Raw genomic sequence first — 26,527 nt, forward strand, 5'->3', positions numbered from 1 at the left:
TGTCTGGCCTTGGCAAAAGCAACCCACACAGGAGGTCAAGAAGTTGCAGGAAGTGGTCCAGCAAGGTACAGACATTCACCACAAGTAGGGGGAGTCAGGGCAAGCACAGAAAAATCAGGGGAGCCCAAAGAAGACATAGTTGACCCCCACTGGACTCAAAGGTCGAAGACACAGGAGTCGCAGGGGGATCTCGGGCAGCTTTACATAACAACAGGCCACAGAGCACACCTGTGAGAGGTGGTTGAAGATCTTTGCAGGAGAAGTTGCCAGAGGCTGGGGCTACTTGGAGCCCAATGCACTTGCTGCAGAATTGCCAAAAAGCATTTACACTTGCAAAAGTACTCTGTACTTAGGGGTTCGGGTATTGCAGCCCCTACGGGGGATTCTGGCCTCAATTTCAGTGAGAGGACAGCTCTGGCCTCAAGGAACATAGAAGCCCACCTCCTGTTTTGTGGAACCTGTTGAAACCTTCGGAGTCCGTAGGAGCTCGGGATCAGCAGACCAGTCAGCAGTGTTGCGTTGCCTGCTAATGCAGGGGAGTGACTCCTTGACTCCAAGGGAGTAGTCCTAAATGCTTCACAGGCCTTGGAAGGTTCCTGTATGATGCCTAGGTACAGACGATGCAGCAGACTGAAAGGGAGACAAAGTCAGACCTGAACAAAGTCCAGCAAAGTCCAGAGTGCCCAGACGGTAAAAGTGCAGTGGTATCTGTTCTGAATCTTGTTACCAACGAATCTAGGGACCTACACTCATGTATGCCCTTAAGTACCCTAAGAAAAGTATTGGGATGATTCAGGGGACCCTCCCAGAGGAGGGTCTGGACAGGAGGGGGGGTTTACTCCAATGTCCTCTGTCCAGCTTCATGCCAGAGTGGGAGCCAACAGGTCCCAGGACTGGTTTGAACTGGACTATGCACAGGGACACCAAATGTGACCCTCATGCAGACTTAAAGGTGCTGGCAAGCAAACCTACCCAGCCCCAATACACTAAATCATGTTTGGAAGGTGATCACACCTCCCTGTGACAGAATGCCTATTGCTCAGCCTTTCTCTGCTCGAGTTTGGCTCAGCAGCAGGAGGGTAGAAATGTGACTCTGGTCGGCAGAAACCCTTTTGTGCTGTCCGGGTCAAGAAGGCTGGTACTGGGAACACTGAGAGCCTAACGGAGGGCTTTTCTAGTGCTTGGAATCATATCTTCCTCACTGTTTACGGTGTGGGGGTATGATACCAACATATTTGATATCAAACATGATAGGATTCGTTACAGATAGTTTTGAGATTGTCAGCGCGTAATTATGTGTGCCCTTCTAAATAGTATATGGCTGCTTCACTGAAAAGCCAGGAGAATGGACTCCGTAGGCTGCAGGGGTATCATGCTCATGCAGGGGCACCCTCTCACTTAGAAACAAGAACCCTACCTTCAGGATTCTAAAGGCCTACTATAGGAGTGGCTTACAGGTTTTAAGTGCAGTGACCCTTAGATATAGCACACTTATAACTTTAACAGGTGGTGCAGGCATCGACTTACACAGGCTGCAATGGCAGGCCTGTAGGTCCATTTTGAATAGTTCCTCCTGGGTGACATAAAACATGCTTCAGTCCATGGGGGAACCTCTGGGGTACATATGCCCTGGGTACATGGGTACCATATATTAGGGACTGACCAGGGTACCCTGGTATACAATCTGCGATGTACCTAGGTACTGAACACAACAGTTTAGGGAGAAAGCAGATAGACTGGGGTCCTGATTAGCAGGATCCCAGTCAGACTAGTCAAAAACAGTGTCAAATCAAGCAAAAAAGTGGGAGTAACCATAAGAAGCAGATCCTACTTTACCAGAGCAAGCTAATGAAAAGGTAGTTAAACTTTGGAAGAATGATCATTTTAGCAGTTGCCATATGGCCAGTAAGTGATAGTGAGAGTCAACGCCAGCCGTCTATGCGCTCCTCCTGCCAGGTAAAGAACCGCCTGTAGTTAGATCTCCACATATCACCCACATCTCTACTTAGCCAGACCAGCAGTGGCCTGTGCAGGTAAAAGCGGTGGGGTGGTGGGTCCAGGTGGGGGGATTTCGACAGACGACAAGGGAAAATTAATTATTTATCTAATTTTCCCTTGTGGTCATCTGTCGAAACCCCCCCACCTGCCCCCCCCCCCCCGCCCCCCAAAGTCATTTCTAAAAATTCAACCTGCTATTTTTAGAGATTCCACAGGCAGGCAACCTGGGATCATTAATGGCCAAGTAGAATGTGGTGCATTTCAAGGATATGAGACGTGGGGCCAGATGTACAATGTTTTTAACGGTCGCAAATGGAAATTGGGCCAATTGTGCCAGCTAAAAAGGATTGAAGTATGTACAAACCCTATTTTGCTAGTCTGTAACCTATTACCAACTCAAAAAATAGTGTTTGCAAGTCGCTATTAGGATGGGCATTCCAAGGGCGCCCCTTCCTAATAGTGAGCAGCACTAGTGTGTACGATTGTTTCGCCTACCGCAAATGTGGTCGCAAAACAATCGCAGTTACCACCTACTTCAAGTAGCTGGTAAGCCAGTCGCGAATGTGAAGGGGTCCCAAGGGAACCCCTTCCCCTTTGTGAAATGTATGTGAAAATATTTTTTAATGCAGGAAGTTGTCCCATGGACTACTGCCTGCACTTAAAAAATGAAAAGAGAATTTTTCATTTTTTTTTTCTAATGCGTCCCATTTTCTTTTAAGGAAAAACGGGCTGCATTTGAAAAAAAAAGTTGCTTTATTTAAAAAGCAAACACAGACATGGTGGTCTGCTGTCCCCAGCAGGCCACCATCCCTGTGTTATTGCCCATTCTCAATAGGTCGCAAAGTGCGCCCTCGCTCATGAATATTGATGAGGCAGGCCATTTGCAACCCCATTGGGAATCGCTAAATGTGTCTAAGACACATTAGTACATTCCGTTTTGCAAGTCGCAAATAATCTAAATTTGCGACTCGCAAAACAGAATGGTCCTACATCAGGCCGTCGGTGGCTCTGAAGTGAGTTTATAGGTGTGGAAGGTTGTGTGAGCAGATCTATCTGAATAATGTTGAAGCTGGGAAAGTGTAATCATACAAGTGCAAACAAAGGAGACTTCACACTGCAAGGACTCATACCCGGGAGATGGAACAAAATGGGTGTGAAATGAGAAGGTGTGAGGTCCGCTATTAGTAATAGGATAACAGTCTCAGCAAGCATGAGACGGAGCCATCAACTAATTGCAGCACAAACGTAAATTGTGGGATTTCCAGAGAGCCATATGTAACACCATTCATTGGTATGGTGATGGTAAGAGTAAGTTATGTATGCAGACCACAGATTGCATGAGAGTAACATGAAGCCAATATATGAAGGTAGGTAGACTAGTATGTGGTGTGACCTTGTGTATGGGAGTTGCATGTGTAGGCCTGAGCACATCTACCTTCTACTAATTTAACCCAAAACAAAGACACTGGTGTAATGCATGGCAAGGTCTCCTTGAGATCCCAAAACTAATCCCAGTAACCAACAATAATCACTGTATTTGTACTGGTTCTTATCTGCCCCTGGAAGGGACTGCTGTGTCCCATTAGACGAAAAAAGGGAGCTTCAGGGAAATTGGACACTTTGAATGGTATGACAGAAAATTGTAACCAACCAAAGCCTCTTTAATAAAAAAGCTTCTCTGTCGATAGACATATGTGTGTGACCGTGGAGGTAATTTCCTTATACCAAGCTAGCCAAAGGACACATAGATATTAATATGTTAAGCATCTGTAATTTCTTATGTCCATAAATCAGGCACTTCGGAAAATCGGGGTCAATGGAAGGTGACCTCTGCCTTGCAGTAGCTGTTCTTAAATCGGAAGCATACATTTATTAAAACGGTTTTAAGGGCAGCTCTCTCTCCACGCTGTTTTTCTGAACTCGTTCTAAACCGCGCCACATTTCATTCAGTCAGCAGAGTGTATTTACATTCAGACTATCTTTATACATCACTCAAGGAAAAGTTACGTTTTAGGCTTCAGGTTTGTCAAGGATTTACTACCTTCAGGATCAATATAGAGCATTTATGTCCTTCGCCTGATGGAATTGTCGCCTCCGCCCGTCATAACAAAACAAAATGGAAGACGGATCATCTCGTTACAGGAGAGCTGCTTCAATAGACTGGAAAGCCCAATCCATTTAGTGACGTCAACGTGGAACCTTCACTTATAAGCAATGCATGTATTGGAGCAGTAAAGAAACAATACCTGTTGCTATGAATTAATCACTCGCATAATTAGGGATGCTTTTTAAAGAAGGAAGATGCATAGTTTTAATTAAAATATATGCTAGTGAAGCAAAATCATGTGCAGTTTGAAACTTAAGAAAGGTGCAGATATATGGGGGAAAGCGATCAGGATGAAAAATATTTCGACTTTTGCGTTTTCTGTAAAATGTTAGGTTTTTAGCTGCACCTGACCTCTACATCAATTGCAGCATTGTTAGAGCACTGTCTTTAAACCTGTTTTGATACTTTCGAATTCTTTACTGTCAGATTTCGTTTGGGGGGGGGGGGGGGGGCAGGGCAGACAGAGGGGGGGGGGGGGGCTCTATGCCACCACAGGGGCGTTTGGGGTCGCTGCCTCTGGGTCCATAACATGATATGTGTATTTGTAAAGCGCACGTTCACCCATTTTCATCTTGACGCTGATTAATAGACGTTTATTGTTACCCAACGGTACTCATTTTATCGACCTCGGATGGATGAAAGCATGAATGGACCCAACAAGATTTGAACCTATGACCATGTCCTCGAGCACAGGCCCCTGCAGTGAATACATAGTCCACTGAGTCACCAGACCCGGTTAAGACTGTGAAAGCGAGATCTGTGATCACTGGCCCATTTCAGATTAACAAAGACGAGCAGTCAAAGGCTTCTTGCCGCCCACAGGGCGCTCACAAAGCAAACGCGGGCAGGCACATTTGTGCTTTAAAATACTTAATGCATTTTCTCTTTAGAATTTATCAACGAAATTCTAAATTATCAGTATGATTCTCAGCTTCCCCTGTGCTCCCAAACCTGCACTTTCAAATGGAATGGGAAAAAACACCCAGAGAAGCTTTTCTTAAGCTTGTTTATTTGTTCATATCCCAGTGCTTACTGGCTCTCGGGACACTGACATACATCACAAATTATGAATAGCTGTCAGGCTGAAGCGACATGTAAACACATAAATCTGGTTATGGTGAATCGATTAGATTCTTTTCTGTTGAAGTCCTCGTTCTTCCTGAATTTTACAATTGCTGAAAAATAGATATTCCATTTCGGTCTGCCCATTCAGTGTTCACACTGAAAACAAACGCTGTGGTTCTTACCTCTACACATGTAGCAAATTACATGAGTTCAGAGTGCTACATTTCGTTATAAAACTGCATTGCCGTTTATTAAAGCTCATAATGTATTTTGCCATGAATTAAAAAGTACACATTGAGCAAAGAACATGCTACTATGGATCCGATGTCTCATTGCATTTTGCGGTTGGAAAGTTTGAGATTCGCAAAATCACTGGTTTTGAATTAAATATGCAAGGATTTGTTATCGAAGGCATTTTGTGGGTTGGGAATGCTTTCCTACTTACAAAATGCTTCCTGTCACTACAAATTGAAAATAGGAGGGGGCATGAAACGGGTATCTATCAACGGTTTATGACCACAGTTGTGGTCACCAACCATGGATCAGAACAGGGACATTTTAAGGATTTGGAGGGCCCTGGGCCAGAACAGCTTTAAATATATGATCAAATTTCAGCTCTTTCATGCCCTCTTTGTCCAGGTCACTGACAGTGCACAAGCACACTTGCTCAAATTCTAAAAGTGTTTACATCCAATATTCAGGAATAGTGTTAGGTATTTTCAATATTGTAACACAGCATCAGCTCACTAACATTACCCCCAAATAAATTCAGTGACACCCTCTAATGTCTTATATGTCAGGTCCTGTTTTGATCTAAAATAAACTTTTTAATGAATGTTGCTTGAAACATAAACCCAAAATATTTCTGCAAAATGTCTGTAATAGACTCTCACACATCTGCCACATTAAAAATAAATTAAAGGTAAACGTTTTTAAAACAATCTGTTTAAGAATTATTGAAGGTCATCAGGCAAGACTCTGCAGAACCGAGTGGGCTCTATCTGGGGCCGCCTGAAAGGCTGGGGCCCTGGGCCAGGTCCCACTTTGGCCATGCCTTAAAACGTCTCTGGATCAGAAACCAGCACCTGAGTGGGTATCTGATTTGCAAAGGATATGTTCACATAGTACAGCTCCCCTTTCAGAATCGCATAAGGATGCCTCTGGGGGACCCCTGATGTCTTCCCAAACGTGAAGCTTAAAAAAAAAAAATAGCACCTGTCCCTTTCAGGGACACAGGTTGCTTTTACATTTTTTGACCTATTTCACAATGCAAATGCAGGGGTGGAAGTTTGGTGTCCGCTGCACGTACTCATGCTGGCATTTGCAGCGAATTGCACAGTGTGGCAAATAATGGCCTGCCTAATTATCATTCAGCAGGCTAGTAATGTTTCGACCACCTGCGAGTGGACAGTGTACAATGTAACCTCTTTATGGATAAGTCACATGGTATATTACATCGCTGTTCGCAAACCAGCGATTGTGCAAATTGCACATCTTGATTAACGAACACGGATTATGCAATGGGAGACATAGAGGCTTATTCACACATATAAATTTACATACATCTAAATCTACGACTGCACCTAGTAGCACTTTTTTTTGCTATTCACCATTTCTGAGTGTAATGTTATGTGTAAGTGCAGGCTTATATGTGTCTATCTCCTGGTGGAACCTCCTACACTAGGAGTTACAAGTGTAAAGTTACTACTCATAACTTTTCACTTGTAGGTTGAGATCACCACCACCATGACAGAGAGATCCCTATCGAATGTAAAGGGAAAATTATTAAAGATCGTTAATCTTTTAAAAAAAAGTTATTACATTATTTCATAGAAAATATTAATGTAAAATAATTTTTTGCATTTATTTAAAATTTGTTACAGTACATGTTTCTTATTTTTTTTGTAAATCCCACCTACAGTAACATTTTTAGTGTAGTTTAATATGAATTAGAACATTGGAATGTTGGGAGCTACATTGAAAACAATGGAGTGCTCTGGGCTTATAATGGGCTATACCGCTATTAAAGTCCCTCTCCCTTGTTAAAGGCCCTCGCCTTCGGCTCGGGGCCTTTAACGCTGTAGAGGGCCTTTAATAGCCGGTATAGCCCTTACGGCGGGCTATAAGGCTATATTAAAATGTAGTAACAGTTATGTATAGAATTAATATAAAGCATTTTTAATTTTAAGAAAGGTTTAAATAACACATTTCATTTTAATATTCAGATAAGCTTAATATTAAATGTTCTAATGAAATAATAATTATTTGTTATTTATAAGTATATTTTTGATGTTAAATAAAATACGCTTATTTTAACTTTCAAAATCATTTATTTATTAAACAACTTTTCCTATGGGATCATCATCATCATTAAAAAACTTTATTCGATATTTTTTGTTTAGATCATAAAAGTACATAAAAAGTAGATGAAAGCAGGTATATAAAATCACAACCAATCACAGTTCTTTTCATAAAAGAGCCCCCCTTAATCAAATGTACGAAGCATATCCATATAAAACACACTTAAAATCATAGAACATACATTTCTTTCCAAACATCCTACAGAAAAATACCAAGTGAAAATAGTTTTATGGGGAGATCACGTAGGCACAAGGATAAATCAGAGTGCCTGAATCTTCTACCCAGATACCCCAACATCAACAGGATCAGATTTAGGCGAAATCTCAGGAGGATAAACTTGTGGTGTGAGAGTGGGACCTATGCTAGATAAGAAAACTCTCCCTTGGCTAATGAGGTTGTTAGTTGGTATATCCAAACCATGGTGCTCACTGTGGTTCTTCTCTCTACGGTTGTATGGAGCCCTCAGCTTAAAAATCTTGGCTAACCTCAGTTTAGGAAAATGTTTGCATGTCATTGGATCCTTAAAAAGGTTCGACAAACCTAAGTCACTAATTTCCTGCTCAACATAATTTAACCATCCACTCTTGTTGTGGTTTTCCATTTATAGTATGTCTGTAATAATCCTTTGGTTAAGGGGTACAGTGTCCCTACGCCAAATCAACAACCACAACATAAATGGAACCAAGCGAATTGAGTCAGTAATGTGGGGAAGACCCAATTCTATATGGGAAATATAATTGGAATAGGACTGTGGAAGGGAGGTTAGCGATTTGAAAAATGTTTTTTCAATAATCTGGAGTGGTTTGATGGGGGCTATGCCCCATACGCTTGCCCCATATGCCGCAGCTGGTACTGTCTTGGCATGATAGATCTTTTTTATAGGGCCTAGAGGTCTAGCACCCAACCTCCTAGTAAAGGTTTTTAGTGCCGCTAAGCTCCTATCCATGACCGTAGCCCTTCCTTCCACCAACTGTGCCCAAGATTGATTCTTATTAAAAAGGACTCCTAAATATGAAAAGGAATTAACTTCTCGATTTTTATTGAATCCATGTGGAAGTGTGGATTTTTTTATTTTTTCCCTTCCCCTGCAATTAGTATAAATGACTTTGCCTGATTGACTTTTAGGTCCAACATAATCATAAAAGCCACATATGCTGTTATCAGATGCTGGAGACCCATGCCAGTTCTAGAAAGCAGTACGACATCATCAGCATATGCCAAGATAGGGAGCCGATGGGGTTAAAATTTGGGAACATCAAGGGATGCACCCTGCAGCGCATCCTCCACACCATTTGTATAGATTGAAAATAGAAATGGTGGAGGACGTAGACTTGTCTTACCCCTCTTAAGATCTTAAAGGGGGGTGCGCTCCCCATTCCTCCCTTACCGAACTGATGCAGAGGCATAAGAATGCAAGTGACGAATGAAGTCGATTAAGGGCTGGTCAGTTCTATCTCTGCCATAATGTTCCAGAGCTTTGGGTGGGAGATGCAGTCAAACGCTGCAGTTAGATCTATAAAAGCTAGATAAAGTTTCCCAACCTTAGCACTCACATATTTATCCATGAGAAGAGATAGGTTCAGCCATTCAGGCACTGATCAACAGTGCCCTTCCCCTGTTGCAATACATACTGGGTCTGCATGAACCTCTTCCATGGTCACAACGGCTCCCGGCCGTCATGAGTCACGGTGCGCGTGTGCTCATGATGGCCGGGAGCCGTTTCGACCACGCCCACGATTGGAATGTCTAGCACTGCGGCGGAATAACCGCCACAGTGAAGAGGTTAAAAGATTCCTGCAGCGCGTCCATGAGTAGAGCCTAGACAAGAGGAGATGACTCATTAGTTTGTCAGTTGTGTCAATAAGGGAGATGGGTCTATAGCTTTTAGGATTACCCATATCTCCCTTTTAAAAAATTGGGACAATTAAACTCGTCTTCCACAATGGCGGGGGCCCAATAGCGCTATCTTACTGAAAACATTTGTCAACAGGGGGAGCCAAAGATCTTGATCCTCCTGGAAAAGAGTATTTGGACCCCATCCGGGCCCGGCGCTTTCCCTGTGCTACAGACCTCTAGACCGCACTTTACCTCTAGAAGAAAGAACAGTAGGTTTTCTTGGGGATTAGTGCCTATTAAATTGGGAGGACTGGGGAGAGGAGAAGTGAGGGAGAAAATGCCTGAGTAGTGTGCCACCCAATCATCTTTACCTATATACGCGTCTAAACCAGGGTCTCCTTGGGTCTTAAAATAAGGAGCATTAATTATATCTCAAAACTCTTTACTGTTTCCTGTTTCTGAGGCTCCCTCTAAACTGGCCCAGATTTCCCCCCTCATTTCCCTCTCCCTAGACTTTCTTGCCAGTTTATAATCCCTACGCAAAGAGGCAATTAATATTGCATCCCTGGGTTGTGTCCTTAGTGCTGTTACCAGGGCCTTTCTGGATTTTGAACAGGGGGAGTCGAACCAGCCATTGGCCTTTTTGGAACTTTCATACATATACAGTGTTAATGCGCTTTTTAGGTTTCGACCTGGCGAGGGGCAGTGCCCCTCCCAGTTCGAAAACTTTTGTCTTCAGTAGGGATGTTCGACGGCCTCTGTTTCCAATTGGCTAGCTCCATAAATGGACGCTAGCCATTGGGAGACAGAGGCTGTCAATCACGCTTTCTTGCGAAAACGCGATTCGGGGGCGTTTCTCGGGCTTTTTTTAAGCCCCGCCCCTTTTTCCTGGGCCGCGCTGTCATTGGCTGCCGGCCCGGGACACCCCTGTGACGTCATTCCCGGGCCGCGCTGTGATTGGCTGCCGGCCCGGGACACCCCCGTGGCGTCAGCCAATCACAGCACGGCCCGGGACCTGACTTGTTTAATATTGTGCCATTTTATTTTTACAACTAAAAGATATTGACGAAAAGCAAAATTTAGCATTGTTCAAATTCCAAAAACGGGAGTGTTCTTCAATATTCTGTACAAACAAGTGGAACGCATTCCAGAATATTCTAGAGCCATTGCGGAGGCGGTGTCTTCCAGGAGCTCTGCATTGCTGGCATGACTTGCTTCTTTTTTTTCCCAATAAGCAGTATTGGCAGTTGCAGGTGGGTTGGCACTGCTTTCAGTAGCCCGTATCAGTTTTATTCGGCTGACCACAAGTACTGTAACAGAGTGATGCTAAGAGCTGACCCCTGCACAGCAACCGGAAAGGGAGACTTCTGCTGCCTTGAGCACATAGCCTCGCTCTCGTACCATGTGTTTGTTCTAATTGTCTCTGCCACGAACGTGCTAAAGGAGGTCACTGAAACGTCCGTGTGTTTATCAGCTGCTAACATTTGTTGCAGTCTGGGTTTAGTCCAGAGTGCCGTCCACCTGCTCCCACAGTGCGCTTCTTGGCTGAGTGGAGACGTGTGCCACCGGAAGGTAAGGTGAGAGAGGGGATGCGCAACAAGCTGAGACGAAATGATAAAGGAAAATAGAAATAACATGGATCGGAAAGAATGAGAGAGGCCGGGTAGGCACGAGCGGGAGAGACTAAACAAATCAACTCAAAATAGTAAAAAAGAAAGCAATTTGTGAAACTCATTTCAAGTTTGTTTGTCATGAGCAATCAAGAGCAGGTGTTAGAGAAAGCAGCCAGGGAATCGCTTTCCTGCATAGTAGGTACCAATCACAAACACCAGGGCGGTGCAGCGTCAGAAGGCGTAAAGTACACCGCCGCAATGGGACTGGAAAGGCCGCGGCCTTTATTTCAAGCAGAATGGAAGCAGGAAACATTAGAGTTTGAAAGGCTGGGAAGCACCTGAGCCCAAAAGGGCTCCGAGAATCGCCTCATTCTTTAAACTGCACATTACACCGGCAGTGATGGTAATGAGGTGAAATTAGCGAGGTTGGACGTCAGAGGGTAGCTGGATATTCTGAAGACAAGCATCACGAGGGGCAGGACGTGTTCAAGCACCGCTTGAATCCCAGGGCTTTGTCTCGAAAATAGCCACCCTTTTATCAGAGTTTCGATATCCAGAACACGCTGCATTTAACACTCGAGAAAACCATCTGTGGTTTATTCCGCGGAACAGAAGCCGGATACGAGCCGCGGCGGTGATCATTGGGTCGCGGGGGTGAAAGAGCCCCACCGTGCAGACAGAGGGCGCTTCTGTAGAACCCTTACTTAGCTCGGCCTAGGGACAACTTGCACACATCCAGAGGCTTACATGGACACAAGTCCGCTGCCGTGCAACAGTTTTATATCATATAAAGTGTTGAGTGCACAGTGCTTTAAATAGGCCGTCACTGTCAGGTACTGAGTACATGCACAGCTTCTTTATCTGGGGCCCAATTCACAGAACTAACTTAAGACAAAATACTAAACTTACTACTATTGGTATTCACAGAAGACAAAATCCTAACTTCTGTGAATACCAAAAGTAGTACGTTTAGGATTTTGTCTTAAGTTAGTTCTGTGAATCGGCCCCTTAGAGAGGGAAAGTGCCTGCACTTCTCAGCAGGTGTGCAATACCTTTAATTAGACAGAACCAGAACTTCTTAGAGGGAGACAGGCACTCTGGCATAGGGTACCTGTCCCTCTACTTTTACATTTCAAGCACTGTTATTATGAGAAAATCAACAGATGTGTAGTGCAGCTCCGTGAAGAAATCAGCTCAAGGTTTTTTGTCCACAGACCGTTTGACCCAGTTAACAAAAAATATTTCCCTAAAGTTGTAGTTATTGATCTTGGTGTGGGAGTTAATGGAGAACACTTTTGATATGAGCTTATGTGGCCAAGAATCTAATTCTATTTCCCCTGCAGCACGTTCGAGGGACTTCAGCAAGGTTTTAGTTTAAGAGCTCAGACTCCAATCAGAGAACTAGGGGCAGATTTATCAACATGTGCACCAGTGCAGAGTCAATAATGAAGCAAACTAATGCAAAGTGAAGGCAAACTATTTGTTTTCCAAGGCAAAACTTTATTTGTGCTTGAAAGTGGCCTGCAAAGTAACACAATTCTTGTTTTGTGCTACTTTGTTTCGAGGAAGTGTTTCATGGGTGGTACCTGGGCAATCCCACACTACCACCCATCCAATGATAGATAAACCTTGCGCCAAACAACTAATGCCCCCTCAAAGCAGGTATTAAGTTAGAGAAATCTTTACATTTCTGCTAACGTTTTAAATATTACATGTGTGCTGCTCTGTACAGCACATACCCTGTGTGTGAAAAGTTTAAAACTTTGTTTAGGTATAGTATTATATACTAGAAGGGTATCCTTCCAGTACAAAATCTATGCAGAACATTACATAGACACATTTGCACTATGGTTTATAGCAATTTTATATTTGCATATTTTTATTTTATTTTTAGTTTATACTGCAATGGATGGGGTACTTAATGATGACTTTGAAGCTGGGTGCTGTGGTTTGCTGATTGCACTGTCTGCAGTGCTCTACACAAGAGGATTCCTGAAATGAGGTGATGCAGAACAGCAGCTTCTTTTTTAAAAATCATCCTTACCTCTCCGTTCATGGAACTAATTACAGAAAGACTGGCCCATTTGAAGAATTTGCATGCTCCTCCGACCCTTTGTCTCAAAACTGGGACATGTATTTTATTAAAAGAAAAGGGTTTGATTGCCAGAGCAAGCATACATTTTCTTTTTTAAAAATAGGACAGTCCCTGCAAACCGGTTATATCTGGCCATCTAACACTGCACTGTGAGCCAAAGGTGTCTACCTAACACCTCTAGGGAAGGGATTTTTCAGGTCACCGTGGCCTTGACTGGGAATTAGTGTGGTGACTTCAGGGTCACAGAAGATCTCATTACAATGCTAATAGTAGAACTAGTGCTGCATAGACATACTGGAGTTACAATTTTCTTACTAAGGCCTATCTTAAAAGGAACCTCGGAGTTTGGATTAGTCGATGTTCCCTTCCTTCTTATGCTGGTGTACCTGACTCATGACAGACCTACCCTCTCCCTCTGGATATTCCCAAAGATATCATGTACTCATCTAGATCTCTGGGGTAGTTATTGAAATTTAGGGGATTTTGTGAATGAACATAGAGAAAGAAAAAAAGTACGCAATATTTCATTGTGATTGGCGAAGCGGGAGTGAAGTTTGAGACAATCACATGAACTGTTGGCGGAGTTTTCCAGGCAAATCTTGATGGAAAATACAAACTGCTACACAAATAAACACAGCAGATACTTGGTGTTACCTTTTTAGGTTTCGCCTACTATCATTCGCTTGCGAATGTAATAGGTGAAAATTCAAGGGCTCGATCGACTCGTCAAACCACTGCGGTTTTCTCACAGTGCATGTGAGTCACGTGACCACAAAAGCGGGTCACGTGACCACACAAGCACGCGCATCTCCCTAATCCGCCTGCCACCGCTCGCAGTCCCGCCCCCCCACTAGGCTCTCCCGCCCCCATCCGGCTTCCCTCCGGCCATTTGCCAGCATACACTCTCCAAGCGCATCGCGCACGGCCATCTGTTCCCCAGCTCCAGCACCTCCCCTCTCTTTCCCGGCACACAGCCTTACTTGAAGGGGCTTTGGTTACTCCCCTGCTTCGTACCATCCCCTCTGTCTCCAAATGCACCTCTTTCACCGACTCCTTTCTCTCCTCCTCTCTCCACCCGCCCCCCTCCCCCCATCCCACCCCTTCAAACCACCTCACCCTCCTCTAATTCCATTACCCGACTGGCCTCTGTCACCGCTCCCCCTTGCCTTCTCTCTCTTTGTTCTCTAATCACTCTCCCTTAACCACTCCCTTCTTTCATCCATCCTTCTTGCCTCTCGCCCCCTCCCCCCCGCCAGCCTCCTTCCGCCGCCCTCCCCCCTCCTCGGGGACGCCTTGCTCTTGGAATCACAGTTTCAAAGACGCATCCGTGAATTTTAGCTCCGAACCCGGTGGTGGAAAAACATAATCCAGGGTGGAGTCTGCATGCTGATACATACACCTAGTTTCAAATACGTAATAATAAATCATTCCCAAAACCAAAACTTACAACTTTTCACGCGAACAACTTGTAATATTTTAAAAATAACACTCGATGGGAGGACAGTGCACAGCAAGTTGTGAAGTAACAGCGCGTGCTGTAAGCATACGGCACCATAAACCCTTTACCTCTCTGGTCCTCGTTACTGCTATGACCAATGAGACCAGCAGTAACAAAGACCGCGCCAGGGGTGCCAAAAGGACAAGCTGGGGAGCAGCCGCCATCTCTCATCCACAACCCTCAAGCATGCACAGCGTGTATGCGACTCGAGAGAATCACGGTTCTGCTGTCTGTACTTTTTTTTATCAGGTTCCCGCCTGCTTTGTCAATAAAACCAATGCCTTTGATTGATATCATAAATTATAGCAGCTGCAGTTCCCCTGCATTGACGACTCATGAAAACAGGCACCAGCAGTAATGTTACTTTGCAGCTGCAATTTCGATGTTATTTTTGAATGATTAATGTTCAGCCACTGCAGGTTGACTTCCCGCATTCTGCTGCCTATCGTCAGCGTCTACGTTGTCAGAGAGTCCTTTCTTGCACACAGAAAGAAACAATATACTTAAGTCATGCGACTTAAACGTGCATTTCTTTTTTTAACTAACACTATGTGCTAAAAATCTGACTGAAATTTGAACACAGGGGTTTATTCTATTTTGAAAAAACGTTCAATAGCAACAAATAAAACAAGCACTGGCGTTGCCAATAGGTTTCGCATTTGGAAAGTTGGAGCTATTGGTTTTGTAAATGACACTTTATATTTATATATTGTTATTGACAATGCCAATAATGATATATAAATATAAAATGTCATTTACAAAACCAATAGCTCTAACTTTCCAAATGCGAAACCTATTGGCAACGCCAGTGCTTGTTATATTTTCCAGTAAGTTTGTGAAACCTAGCAATGTTACACGGGGGAGCTATTTAGATCCAAACATGTTTCCATGCTAGCTAGAGAGTTACTGACCATTTCAGAAAGAGTTTTAGCACTGTCAATTTGGGCCCACTTTAATTGATATCCATTTCTCCTTGCAATTGATGGTGGGGCTATTTCCTGTTGACTAGGCACTTCTCTGGAGGCAGAACGGATCTCACAGGTTAAAATAGCGTGATCACTAAAATATGTAAATTGGGCATCAACATGGGTACAGCTCTCATTGAGGGAGTTTGCCACCAGGAAAAAGTCTATGGTTGTTTCATGTTCAAAACGTCGGAAGGTATTTGGTAGGGAGTCAGAAGTGGAGAACTACTTGTTCACAATCACTATATCCCCAACCAAGAGTGTCTGATTAAGACTATTACCATATAACGGGTTACCCATAAGGTCTGTCAAACCGCATACTATCTCTAGGTTATGTTTGCAGTGTAGATGTTAAAATCTCCGAGCCAGATGACATGTATGGGTTCTTTAATCTTTTGTGATTTTAAAATAGCATTCAGTTCCTTATTTAACTCATCTACGGCCATGTGCATATTAGGCCCAAAATTGTTGTTGAAAAAGTTTATTAAGAGCCAAGAGCCTTGTTTGGCCAACTCAAGGATGTTTGGAAGATCTAGAGGACTCAATGGTTTAGAACAGTGCGACTTCAGATAAGGAGGGGCCCTCGACTGGGCGTAGGGATAGTCAACCACAAAGGTCCATACCAGAAAGAGGAGCAAATCTGTTTGTAAGGGGTAAACCCGGATATCCCAGAGGAATAGAATTTGCATAATCCTCCCTATGGTGTAGAGGTGGTTCCAGGCCCAATCAATCCAACCGGGGGGAAGGGGAACAGAAGTGGCCAAGCGTCAGTCCAAGGATCCGTGTACCCTTAGGTGGAACTCTGTGTAATTGGAACAGAAGGGATTTCAATGGTGATGGATACTTGAAATTGAGTACCACCTAGTTGCCCTCCAGGGTTTTTTAGAGATGGTCCCACCCACCCTACTCTTCATGCCATAATGATATGCTTGGCTAGCCAAGACCCCCCCCGTCAAGCCTGTTGTTGGGCGGTCAGCCAGTGAAGATATTTATCAATTAGCTGAGTAGTAGTTTCAGTCTGGCCCACCCTCATGGTGGGGACATTTCCAAGAACCAATACGATTCCTCTGCTTTGCGATGTCAACATTTCCACCCTCTGTACTAGCTGCCTGTGAGTTACTCAGTGGCCTGCCCAGTACAAATCTGGAGGGAATAAATGACGTGCGTATAAATTCACTTGAGTTCGAGGGATTAACATTACTCTGCATTGTGATGCTTTGCCCATATGGGTAAGGAGCGGGGGGAAAGAGTACTCAAGTTCTTATTGTAATGAAGTTCTTGTTGAGGTGGGTGAGATGATGGGTGAGATGGATAATATCCAGCAGTTGTTAGAGCTAGTGAGTCCCCCTCCATCTCACGTAGTGTGTTTGGTCGAGCTAATAAACCCAAACCCTCTAACTTGGATAGTCTCTCTTCAATTTCTGAGCTGGAGGGGGCTTAAAAGGGCTGTGACCATAGTCTCCATCCTTTTCCAGAACTTCCCTCCGCCCGTCAGGGAGGGCAATGTTGCCTGATCAGAACCAGGTGAGGCCGGAGTAATCCCCTGTTCAGGTTCACTATTCCCCTTAGGTTTACCAAGTCGAGACCCTTTTAATTGTTTTTGTTTTTGAGGGCCTGCACCCCTCCTTCTCTTTACCAGTGATTCTCTCATGATGTCGTCAATATGAGACTTAGAAGGCAGGCCCCTCATACCTGTGCTAGGCCCATTTGGGATATCAGTGGTCGGAGCATCCAGATCTGGTACAGGAGGGGGCTGAGAGGGACTTTGTGCAGGAACTGGTGCTGGAGCAGGCAGGGAGGTTTGCTGGAAACTACCTAAGTTGAAAGGGCCTAGCGAAGAGCGTCTCTACAAGATAAATGGGTCTAATAAGAGTCGCCGCTCCGTCAGCTTGATCTCATGGCTGAGTATTGATTCTGCCCTGGTGATGAAGGCACCCAGGGTTCCCACTACTTCCATGCGCTCGGGCCGGCCCTTGTGCTTGCTCATTGTGTATGCAGATATCAAGCTGGAAGACACCTAGTTAAGCACCTCTGGATAATAATAATAGTTTGTAGGAATAAGAACAGTGCGGTACCTGAAGGCTGAAGAATCTCTTTTCATTGACCAGCTGTTATAGGGGGGCCCAGCCACCTTCGGGCTTCGATGGGCGTGGACGGGCCTGCCCTTGCTCCGGGCTTCTTCCAGGCGCGTCCCGCGGCATGGGCTGGCGCCTCAGTTTTGAGCGCGTTTGCGAGCGCTCGGAGTGCCCGGAGTTGTGGTTTCTCCCATGCGTGTGGGCCTTGGTCTCCTCTGTCTTCCCGCTGGGCCGCAAAGTGGAAGAGTGAAGTGGCTACACTCGACGAGGGCTGGCACTTCAGTGACTTTAGAAGTAGAGTTTGTGAATAGTAATGGTCTTACTCGTTTGTGGGTGGGTGTTTGTATCTGCATGTCCATTTCTAAATCTTTCTGTACCCTTCCCTAAACCTCTCCCTTTTAGATGTAAGCATTCCTCATTTTACAGCCACTCCCTTGTTCCTTCCACATTTAATACTAAAATGTAGATCTACATGTGCAGAGATACGGGCACAAGTGGTGGAGTTCCCAGCACTGAAAAGTTAGGAGTAGCGGAGGTGCAAGTCTTCACACAAAGGTTAGTGAACAGCATTTTCTAGTACTTCTTGTACTACTAGATGCAGCTTGTGAATACCGCTTATAATATCACCACTCGTAAGGTCAATATATTTACTAATAAAAAATCGACATTAGTCTTTCCATGTAGGTCACAGAATACCTATCTAACACAATGAACACCCCTCTGTGGAATTAAGGAAGTATTATTTCACTCTCCAAATTGCATCAACAGTGTTTTTCATCCTCTGTTGTGGTTATTGATCACTGTCAATTACCTCTGCCACAGTTATGGGCCATAGGCAAGGGTGTCATTTGCCTCAGGGCCTGCTTAGTGTTTGACGGACAGGTTAATCCATCCAACACTCTTGATGGATATCCATTCTGTCTTATTGGAAGTGTATTATATCATATGGCACTTGTAATAAGGTGTATGGAATATCCCTCCACGTTTTGATGGAGTATTCAGCTGACCTAACTGTACATCAGGGACTTACGCTTATAAAGCATTGAATTAAGATACTTGACTTTTTGGCATATGATAAGGCTAGAAAAGCATTTTTAAGATCAGATCATGAGAGGACCTCTTCACATAAAACTTTTGGTATTCTCGGAGGAAAAATTAGAGATAAAATGAAAACTATTTTGAACAATCTGTAAGAAGAAATGAACCATTCACAAGTAAAATGTATATGAGTTTGCTGGTAGCATATTGGAACACACAGGATGACTGCCTAGGAAATGTTTACAGTCATAAATATTTGCATATTGAGTGTAACATGGTGCTTGGCACAAGATACACTTGCACATGCCACCTCTCATGTTCCAACACATGCTTAGATATGCCCTATGTGGAAGACATAATACAGAAATTTACTGACAAACTGCAGGGACGCCAGTGGAGCCCAGTAAGAGAATAATATGCAGAATGCACCACTCTTTCTGAGATGCCTAACTCATGCCTATGGCAGTCCCATAGCTTTTGAAATGATTAAAGCATAGAGCTACGTGAATACCATTTTTTTGTGTGCAAACTGATTCAATATTACAATGAGCACATGCAAACTGCCAACTAACACTGGTAACTCCAAACCCTACTAAGATTATCCATCGAGTAATATTTTTAAAAAGAAAAATGAACGCGTGCTCGAATTTATTTGTTGTTCATTTTGAGGTCTCGCACCCTCGCACACACTCACACATACACAAACACACGCGCACACGCACACACCCACACACACACACATAAATCTGCACTTGTAAAGTTAAGTGACAAAGGGTCACATTTATCATGGTTTTGAGTTAAGTTTGCGTCACGCAAGGACGCAAAACCAAAATGATATTTATCAAACCACGCAAGGCCACCTTGCGTGGCCCTGCATCGCTTGCAAGGCAACGCAAATGGCTGCCTGCCTTGTTTTACTCTGTGGCAGGGAGGTGTGCCATGGGTTGAGTGTGGGTGTTACCACGCATCCACCCATGCATTCTGCCAGTTTCCCAGATTTACCGACACTGGTAAACCTTGAGATGCGTCAGAATTGTACGCCTCCCCATCAGAGGTGCAACAAGAAGAAATATCTTCATCTTTGTTGTTTAGTCTTTCTAAGTGTGCTGCATTCTGCAGCACACTTAGGAAAAGAAAAATGCCTCTGAGGATTGTTTTGTGCAAGAAGGTGCCCCTTCCGCCACAAAAACATAATGTGAAATACAGTGCATTCCTGCCCTCTCACTCTCACGCAGCACAGCCCAGCAAGGTGGCTTGCTGAATGAAATATTGATAAATATGGGTGTTAATCTGCAGACTTAGCAAGCACATATCTCAGATCTGCGCCATGTGAATTGTGGATGAGTGAAAATGTAACACAAACACAAGTCTCCCACTGTATCAGCAAATGTGTCTGGCTGTTTTTAAAGACAGCCTACAACTTAAAACCTGAGACAATACGACAGAGTCTCAGTTTCTCAACAGCCACAACACTCAGTCAAGTGAGAATCTTACACCTGTTGCAAGGCGCGTGATGACCTTCGAGTTTACCAGGGTTTTACCAGGACCACTTATTTTGTCTAGGTTTTTAGCAAATTATTTTTTTCTTCATCTTGGATTTCATTGCATTTTAAGTAGTGACTTGTGTAATGTGTATTGATGTTATCTTCAAGAGTCGGGGGGATTTAATAGACAGAAATTTGAGTCCCATGATAATGAATGATGGAGGAGCTCAAGGGACATTTAACGGAAGGGAGGTAGCTCACTGTGCGGAACTTCGGGGCATATTACCAAGCAATAGAGACAATTATCGCTATTGCTTGGTTAGAGACAAAAATTTACCGCTGCGCTGCGGCGATTTTTACCGCAAATAAACCTTGGTATTACCATTGTTTATCGCAAATGCGATAAAAATCGCCGCAATGCATGAATATCGCTGAAAAGTCCGCGATATTCATGCATTACCGAGCTAATGCTCTTAGCCATGTTATCCACTTCCCATTGGATAACATGGCTAAGAACATCTCAGTGCAGGTGTTAGCTTTTGGAGATATTCGCGCTTAGCGCGAATATCTCCAAAAGTTGGTAATAGGAGATAGCGATGTTAGCGACTGTTTTCAGTCGCTAACATCTTGGCATGCCCACTTTGCATGTCATTAGTGATAAATATCACTGACATGCAAAGTGGGGCCCAGAATGGTCGCTATCTCCTACTAGCTGTCGCTAACTGGTGTTAGCGACAGCTATGTAATAGGGAGATAATTTTATCTCTGCATTCTTGGCTTTTAAGGCCAAAAAAGCGGAGATAAACCCCCTTGATAATATGCCCCTTCAAGCGCTAAATACACTGACCAACTTGGATGACCCATCATGCACTCTGTTATAAAATAGTTGACCGCTGAGAACATTGGATGCACTTCCAAACAAGGACAAAACTAAGACCTTCAAGCTTTAAATAGTTTATGCTGGTCATTTTCCATTTAGTATTCCTCACTTAGCACTGTAATTCAATTACCAATGAGGCTCGCGGGGGCTTTTAAAGGAATTATGCAGCATGACTCACTTGGGCATTATCTGAAAAAATCTTTCATCTCTAAATGGCTTCATTTCTGAGATTGCCATCTGGCAGCATTCCTAGATAGCCAGAGCTAGAAGACAACGCTTAATTCAATTTAAGAGTTTTGTAAATGTATGACAAAAATATCATTTTGGGTACAAAAATGATATCAGGCAGTGGTTATTGGTTTTTCGTATGCAGATATTGAGTTTTAGTAGCCGTTTGAATGAGTCGGAAGAAGAAACAGAAGTGAAGAAATCTTATCCAGTCCTCACCAAGTCCAAACATGCAATGTCCAGGGGGTTTAATAACGTCCTGAGTATGCTTGACAAAACACTTCCTTAAAAAGGTAGCCAGAATTTACTATATGCGCAGGAAAATCAACAGTGCTGCATTGCACAAATGATAAACAAAATTGTTCAATGCTACGTTTATTAAGAGTTGCACGCCGATGATGTCATTGACTGCACTTAAACTAAAAAATATAAAATCTGCGCTACACCAAGCGTTGCATTGTGCTGCAAAGGTGAAACCCTGCTGTGTTGCACGAAATTTGCACTCAAGGTGGCCTATCCAGCTTAAATTGCAATCTTAAGACAAGCATTCAAGATGAGGCAGGTAAAATGGGAAATTTAAGTAATTACACATCTTGCATTATATGTGCCTGGTCTCATTTGGCAACCCTTGAAGGGTTGGGGGCACTCCTGAGCCACAGGGGCTGCAGGGGCCTGCGTTATGCCGCTGGTAGCTGGTATGGTTAAATTGCAGCAGCATTGGGGCCATCCTGATGGATATAGGGATGCTATTGCAGATCCTGAGAGCGTAGATGGAAAAGGCCTGCTGCCTTGCTTCTTCTTTATTACTTTTCTTATTCTGCAATCGGTTGGTTTCCCAGTTGCAGATTTGCGGAAAGCAACAGAGATGGTGAACCTGTCTGCAAGATAAGTGGGGGTGCTGCTTGTGCTGGCTTTCTAAATGTGCGTCTTGTTTTGAAGATGGTGCTGGCCAGCAAGTAGAGCCAATGAGTTCATCAAGATTGGGGTGAAGTTATCGTATTTCTCCAGGCCCTGGATTAGATGTGCTGTGCTGTATCCTGTAGGATGGCCTTAAGGGGTGCCAGACTGAAAGGCCATGGATGGATTATTACCACCATGCAGATGTGAGATACCAAGGGCTATGTGTTTTTGACTAAGTCAGTGCCTTCTGCCCCCTCGGTACGTGAAACATCCATTACAACGCAGGCACTACATTGTAATGCCTTTTACAACACAACTTTTACAATGCAGGTTATATTACATTGCATGCCATTACCCCCAGGTCCCTTATGTCCTCGGCCCATTCAGAACTTATGGAGATAACCATCTCCCGACAGAAATTAAAACAAGAGGAATGCTGGGATATCCCTACTGCCCCTCCCCCCGGGAGTACAAAGGTAGGATCTACCCAGCAGCCCCCCTGTTCTTTTTTTCTGTCTTCGACAGAATGGTTGATGGATGCTGTTGGTGATGATGGGCTGCACCTGCTCCTGCTGGGCTTGGGTGGCGTGCAGGCTCTTCTGCCTCCTCATGCCCGGTTGCCTGGCTTCGCGGGCAGGGGTGGGATTTCCTGATATGTATGCCCCCCGGCCTGCCGGGCTTGCTGGGGGGTATTGCTTCTTCGCGGCCGTGGTTCCGGTTTTCCGGCCCTTTGCGGCTGGTGCGCCGCCTCCCAGTTGCTTCCGGGTCGCTGTGCGCGTCTCCCCGAGCCTGGCCGGGTGGGAGACGCGCTGCGCTGGGTGGTCGATCCCGGATCCGGCTGTTGGTGTGTGGGGGCCTTGCTGGTGCTGCTCAGGCCCCCGCTCCGGGTGAGTCCCGCTTTTGCAGTGTTTTTGCTCCCCCTGTCTGTGAGTGTTGTGCTGTTTGTTACGGCTGTCACTTTGCATATTCTGCTGTCTTTTAATACTGCGTACCAGAAAAGCTTGTTTTTGCTCTCCTGCCTTGGATGTCTCGAGGCTGCCGCTGCTGCTGAGGCCTGCTTCGGAGCGTGGTGCTCGGTCTCTGGCTGCTTTTCACTAGCTTTCCCCCGGAGGGTGCTCAGATGCGGCATGTCTTGTTCGGAGTGTTCGATGTGTCCTTGCATTGCCTTTCTGGTTCTGCCCTCTTGGCTGCAGGCCCTGGTCCCGGAGCTGCCTGTGTGTGTGGGTGCTACGCTGCATGCTGCCCTATGCCCCCTCTGCTCGCCTCATTTTGGTAGGTCTTGGATGGGGGTGTGCGACGGAGGTTTGTTTTGGCCTCTGCTGTTTGATGGTTGAGTGACAGCTGGGCCGCTACTCTGTCCCTTGCTCTCGTGGGCCTAGGTCTGGGGGGGGGGGGGGGTGCTCCCTGCCGCTGTGGTGGGGCTGCTCTGTCCCTGACACTCTGCCAGTCATGCCCTTTCGACTTGGACGGGCGACATAGCGGTGGGTGGTCCAGGTTCTGGTCTCGGCGGGGGCGCTCTTCCTCCTGTGTTTCTCGGCGGATCTCGTTTTTCTCGCGGTTCCTTCCGACATGGCAGGGTTCCTCGGAGTCGGGGAGGGGTTGTGTTCTGTCGGCTACCTCTGCCGTCTTTGGTGCTGCCACCCTTGGTTCGTGCCTCCTATCGACTCGCCACGCTTCCGAGGGCGGCGCGGGGCTTTGGGTCTCAGTTTCTGGGGTGCTTTCCTGGGCCCAGGTCTGGATGGGTGTGTGCGCTGCTGCCTGCCATGGTGGCTAGTTTGGCTGTTCTTCGGCCTCTGTTTTGTTCTGGGTCTGGTGGCTCTGTGGTCCTCTTCCCTTCTGGGTGTGCGGTTTCCTTTGGCCTTACTGTGCGCTTGTTGTGCAGGGGTCTGTGTGAGCAGCTGTGCGGAGTGCTTTCCTTGTTCTCGTTTCCTGCCTGTTTCGCTGCGGCTGGATGTGGGTGCCTTTCTCCTTGATGTGGGCTCCTCGCTGCCGTGCTGCTGCTCGTCCGCCTCCTGGGTTGCCTTGGCTGGCACTTCCTTTTGCTGTGTTGGTTGGCGCTTTGCCCTCTGTCGGTCCTCCGGTCCCCTGTGCGGTGTTTGGTTGGCCTCCGCTCTGGCAGTTTTCCGCCTCTGTTTGGTGTCGGGGCTTGCTTGTGGGCTCTGTGCTGCCTTCCCTTTTGGGGTTTCCTGTTGCTGCTGTTTCAGGGGTCCGCGCTGCCTTCGGTTGGCCCCGGTTCTCCGGTGGTGGACGTTCCGTGGGTCTGTTCCCTTGGTTCTCTTCTTCGGGGGTTCCCCTGCTCTTGGCGCCTCTGGGGGGGTTTGCCCTTTCTGTTTCTGGCCTGCCTCGGGCTGGCTTGGGTTTGGGTCGCCTCTGTGGTGGCTGGTTCTTTTCGCTGCTCCTGCCTTTGCTTGCTCGTGGGTTCCCTGTGTAGTTGGGGTTTCCCTGCCTGCTTGATTGCGCCTTGCCCTCTGGTGCTCTGGTGTCGGTGTTGCTTCTTTTTCTGCTTCAGCGGCCTGTTTGGGTTGCCTTCTGCTTCCGGCTCTCTGCCCCGTCTGGTGGTGGGTCATTGTTCCTGCTTCTTGGGCCACTGCGCAGTGGGTCCTGTGGGCTCCCCTCGTTCAGGTTGGCCTGCCGTGCTGTTCTTCCTCGGTGGTCTTGCCTCCTCTGCGGGCTGGCTGTTGTGGCCTCTGCCCTGCTTGGGGCTCCTGGTTCTTCCCTTCCTGGTTCCTGGTCCTGTTCCTCCTTTTCCTTGGCTGCGCCTGGTTCCTCTCGTAGGTGCCGATGGTTCTTTGGGGTGCTCTCTCCCCTCTGCCTCTGCTTGGGTGGCTTGTGCTGCCTTGGGTCCGGCTGTTCTGTTCCTCCCGGCCTGCGCCTGTTGTCGGGCGTGGTGCGTGGTGGGGGCCTGCTTGAGTCCTTCTGGTGCTGTGGCCTTCCCTTTGCTAGGTTCTGCTGTTTCCTGGCTTCCCCTCATGTGTCTGCTGTGTTGCCTGACTGTGGCCTCCAGGCGGCTGCCGGGTCCTGTTATGCCTCCTGTTCTCGGGGTTGGTGTGTTATTCCCACGCTCCGCTGTCTGCTCGGTAGCTTGGTCTGGCCTGGTTGGTTTCTGCCTGGCCGCCTGGAGCTGCGGGGTGCGATTGGCTTCTTCCTTCGGTTTTCTTCCCTGCCTCTTCTGGTTTTGGTGGTGGTGCTGGGTGGCCGTTTTTGTTGCCTCTCCTGGGCCTGTGGGTTTTTCTCTCCCCGGGTGTCTGCTGGGTCTGCCTCCCGGCCTGCCGGGCTTGCTGGGGGGCATGGCTTCCTCCTGGCCGGTGTTCCGGTTTCTCAGCCCTTGTGGCGGGTGCGCCGCCTCCCCGTTTCTTCCAGGTCGCTGTGCGCGTCTCCCCGTTGCTTGGCCGTGTGGGAGGCGCGCTGCGCTGGTTGCTGTGGCCTGCGTTTGCTTCTGCTTGTCCTTCTGCAGTGGCTTTCTGTGGTGGCCTGTTGCCTTGGGCTTCCTCCCTGTTGGCTCCTGTTCTGGGCTGGTCTGCTTTTCTGTCTGTGCGTCCTGCTCTGGGTTGCCTGGTTGTGATCTTTCTGCGGTCCTGGGCTGCCTGGTTGAGTCTCTTCTGGGAGTTTCTTGGGTGGCTTGGCACTTCTTTGCGGGTGCCCTGTCTGCCTGTGGGGTGGCTGGTCCCTGTGTCGTGGGGTTCCGGTTCTTGTGGGTGTGGTGTGTTCCGGTCTGCTTCTTGTTTCTGGCCGCCACGCTGTTGCCTTCTTGTTTTCCCTTCTTGCCTCTTCTAGGGTTCGTTGGGGCGTCGACGGGGCTGTTGGCTCTCGAGCCTGTGCTCTGTTGGGGTCTTTCCTTCTTTGTCCTTCCCTTGTTTTGGGTTGGTTCTGCGGGTTGCCTTTGGCTTCGGCTTTGGCTTCCTGTCTGTGTCCTCGGTTGCGGCTTTTCGCCGTGTGGGGTTCGTCCCCTGTGCGTGCCCTGCCTTGGGTCTTGCCGGGCTGTGGGGTGTGGTTTGCTTGTGCTTTCCTCCCTGGCTGCGGTTGCTTCTGTGAGGTCCTCTGGGGTGGTTTTGCCTCGGTCTCTCTGGCCTCTGGGTTTCTGCCCCTGTCCTTTGCTTGGGCTGTTTGGGGTCTTTGTGCCTGGCCTGTCTCTGGTTTGGCTTGGATGTGGTTGTTGTGTCCTTCGTGGTTCCCTTGCTGTTGTCTTGGGTCCTCCGGGTCCTTGGCCCGTCCGGTTGCTCTCTTGCTTTGGTGTTCAGGTTTGCCTTCTTCGGGCTGTTGCTTCCTGCTCCCGTTTCCTCCGCTTTGGCTGGAGTTCTGTTTTGGGGTTCCTTCGGTTCCCTTTCCTCTTTTTCCGGGTCTCTTTGTCCTGGTTGGTTGCCCTTGTTGGTTCTTCCTGCTCGGG

Source organism: Lissotriton vulgaris, chromosome 8, assembly GCF_964263255.1.
Source record: "Lissotriton vulgaris chromosome 8, aLisVul1.2, whole genome shotgun sequence".
Classification (NCBI taxonomy): Eukaryota; Metazoa; Chordata; class Amphibia; order Caudata; family Salamandridae; genus Lissotriton; species Lissotriton vulgaris.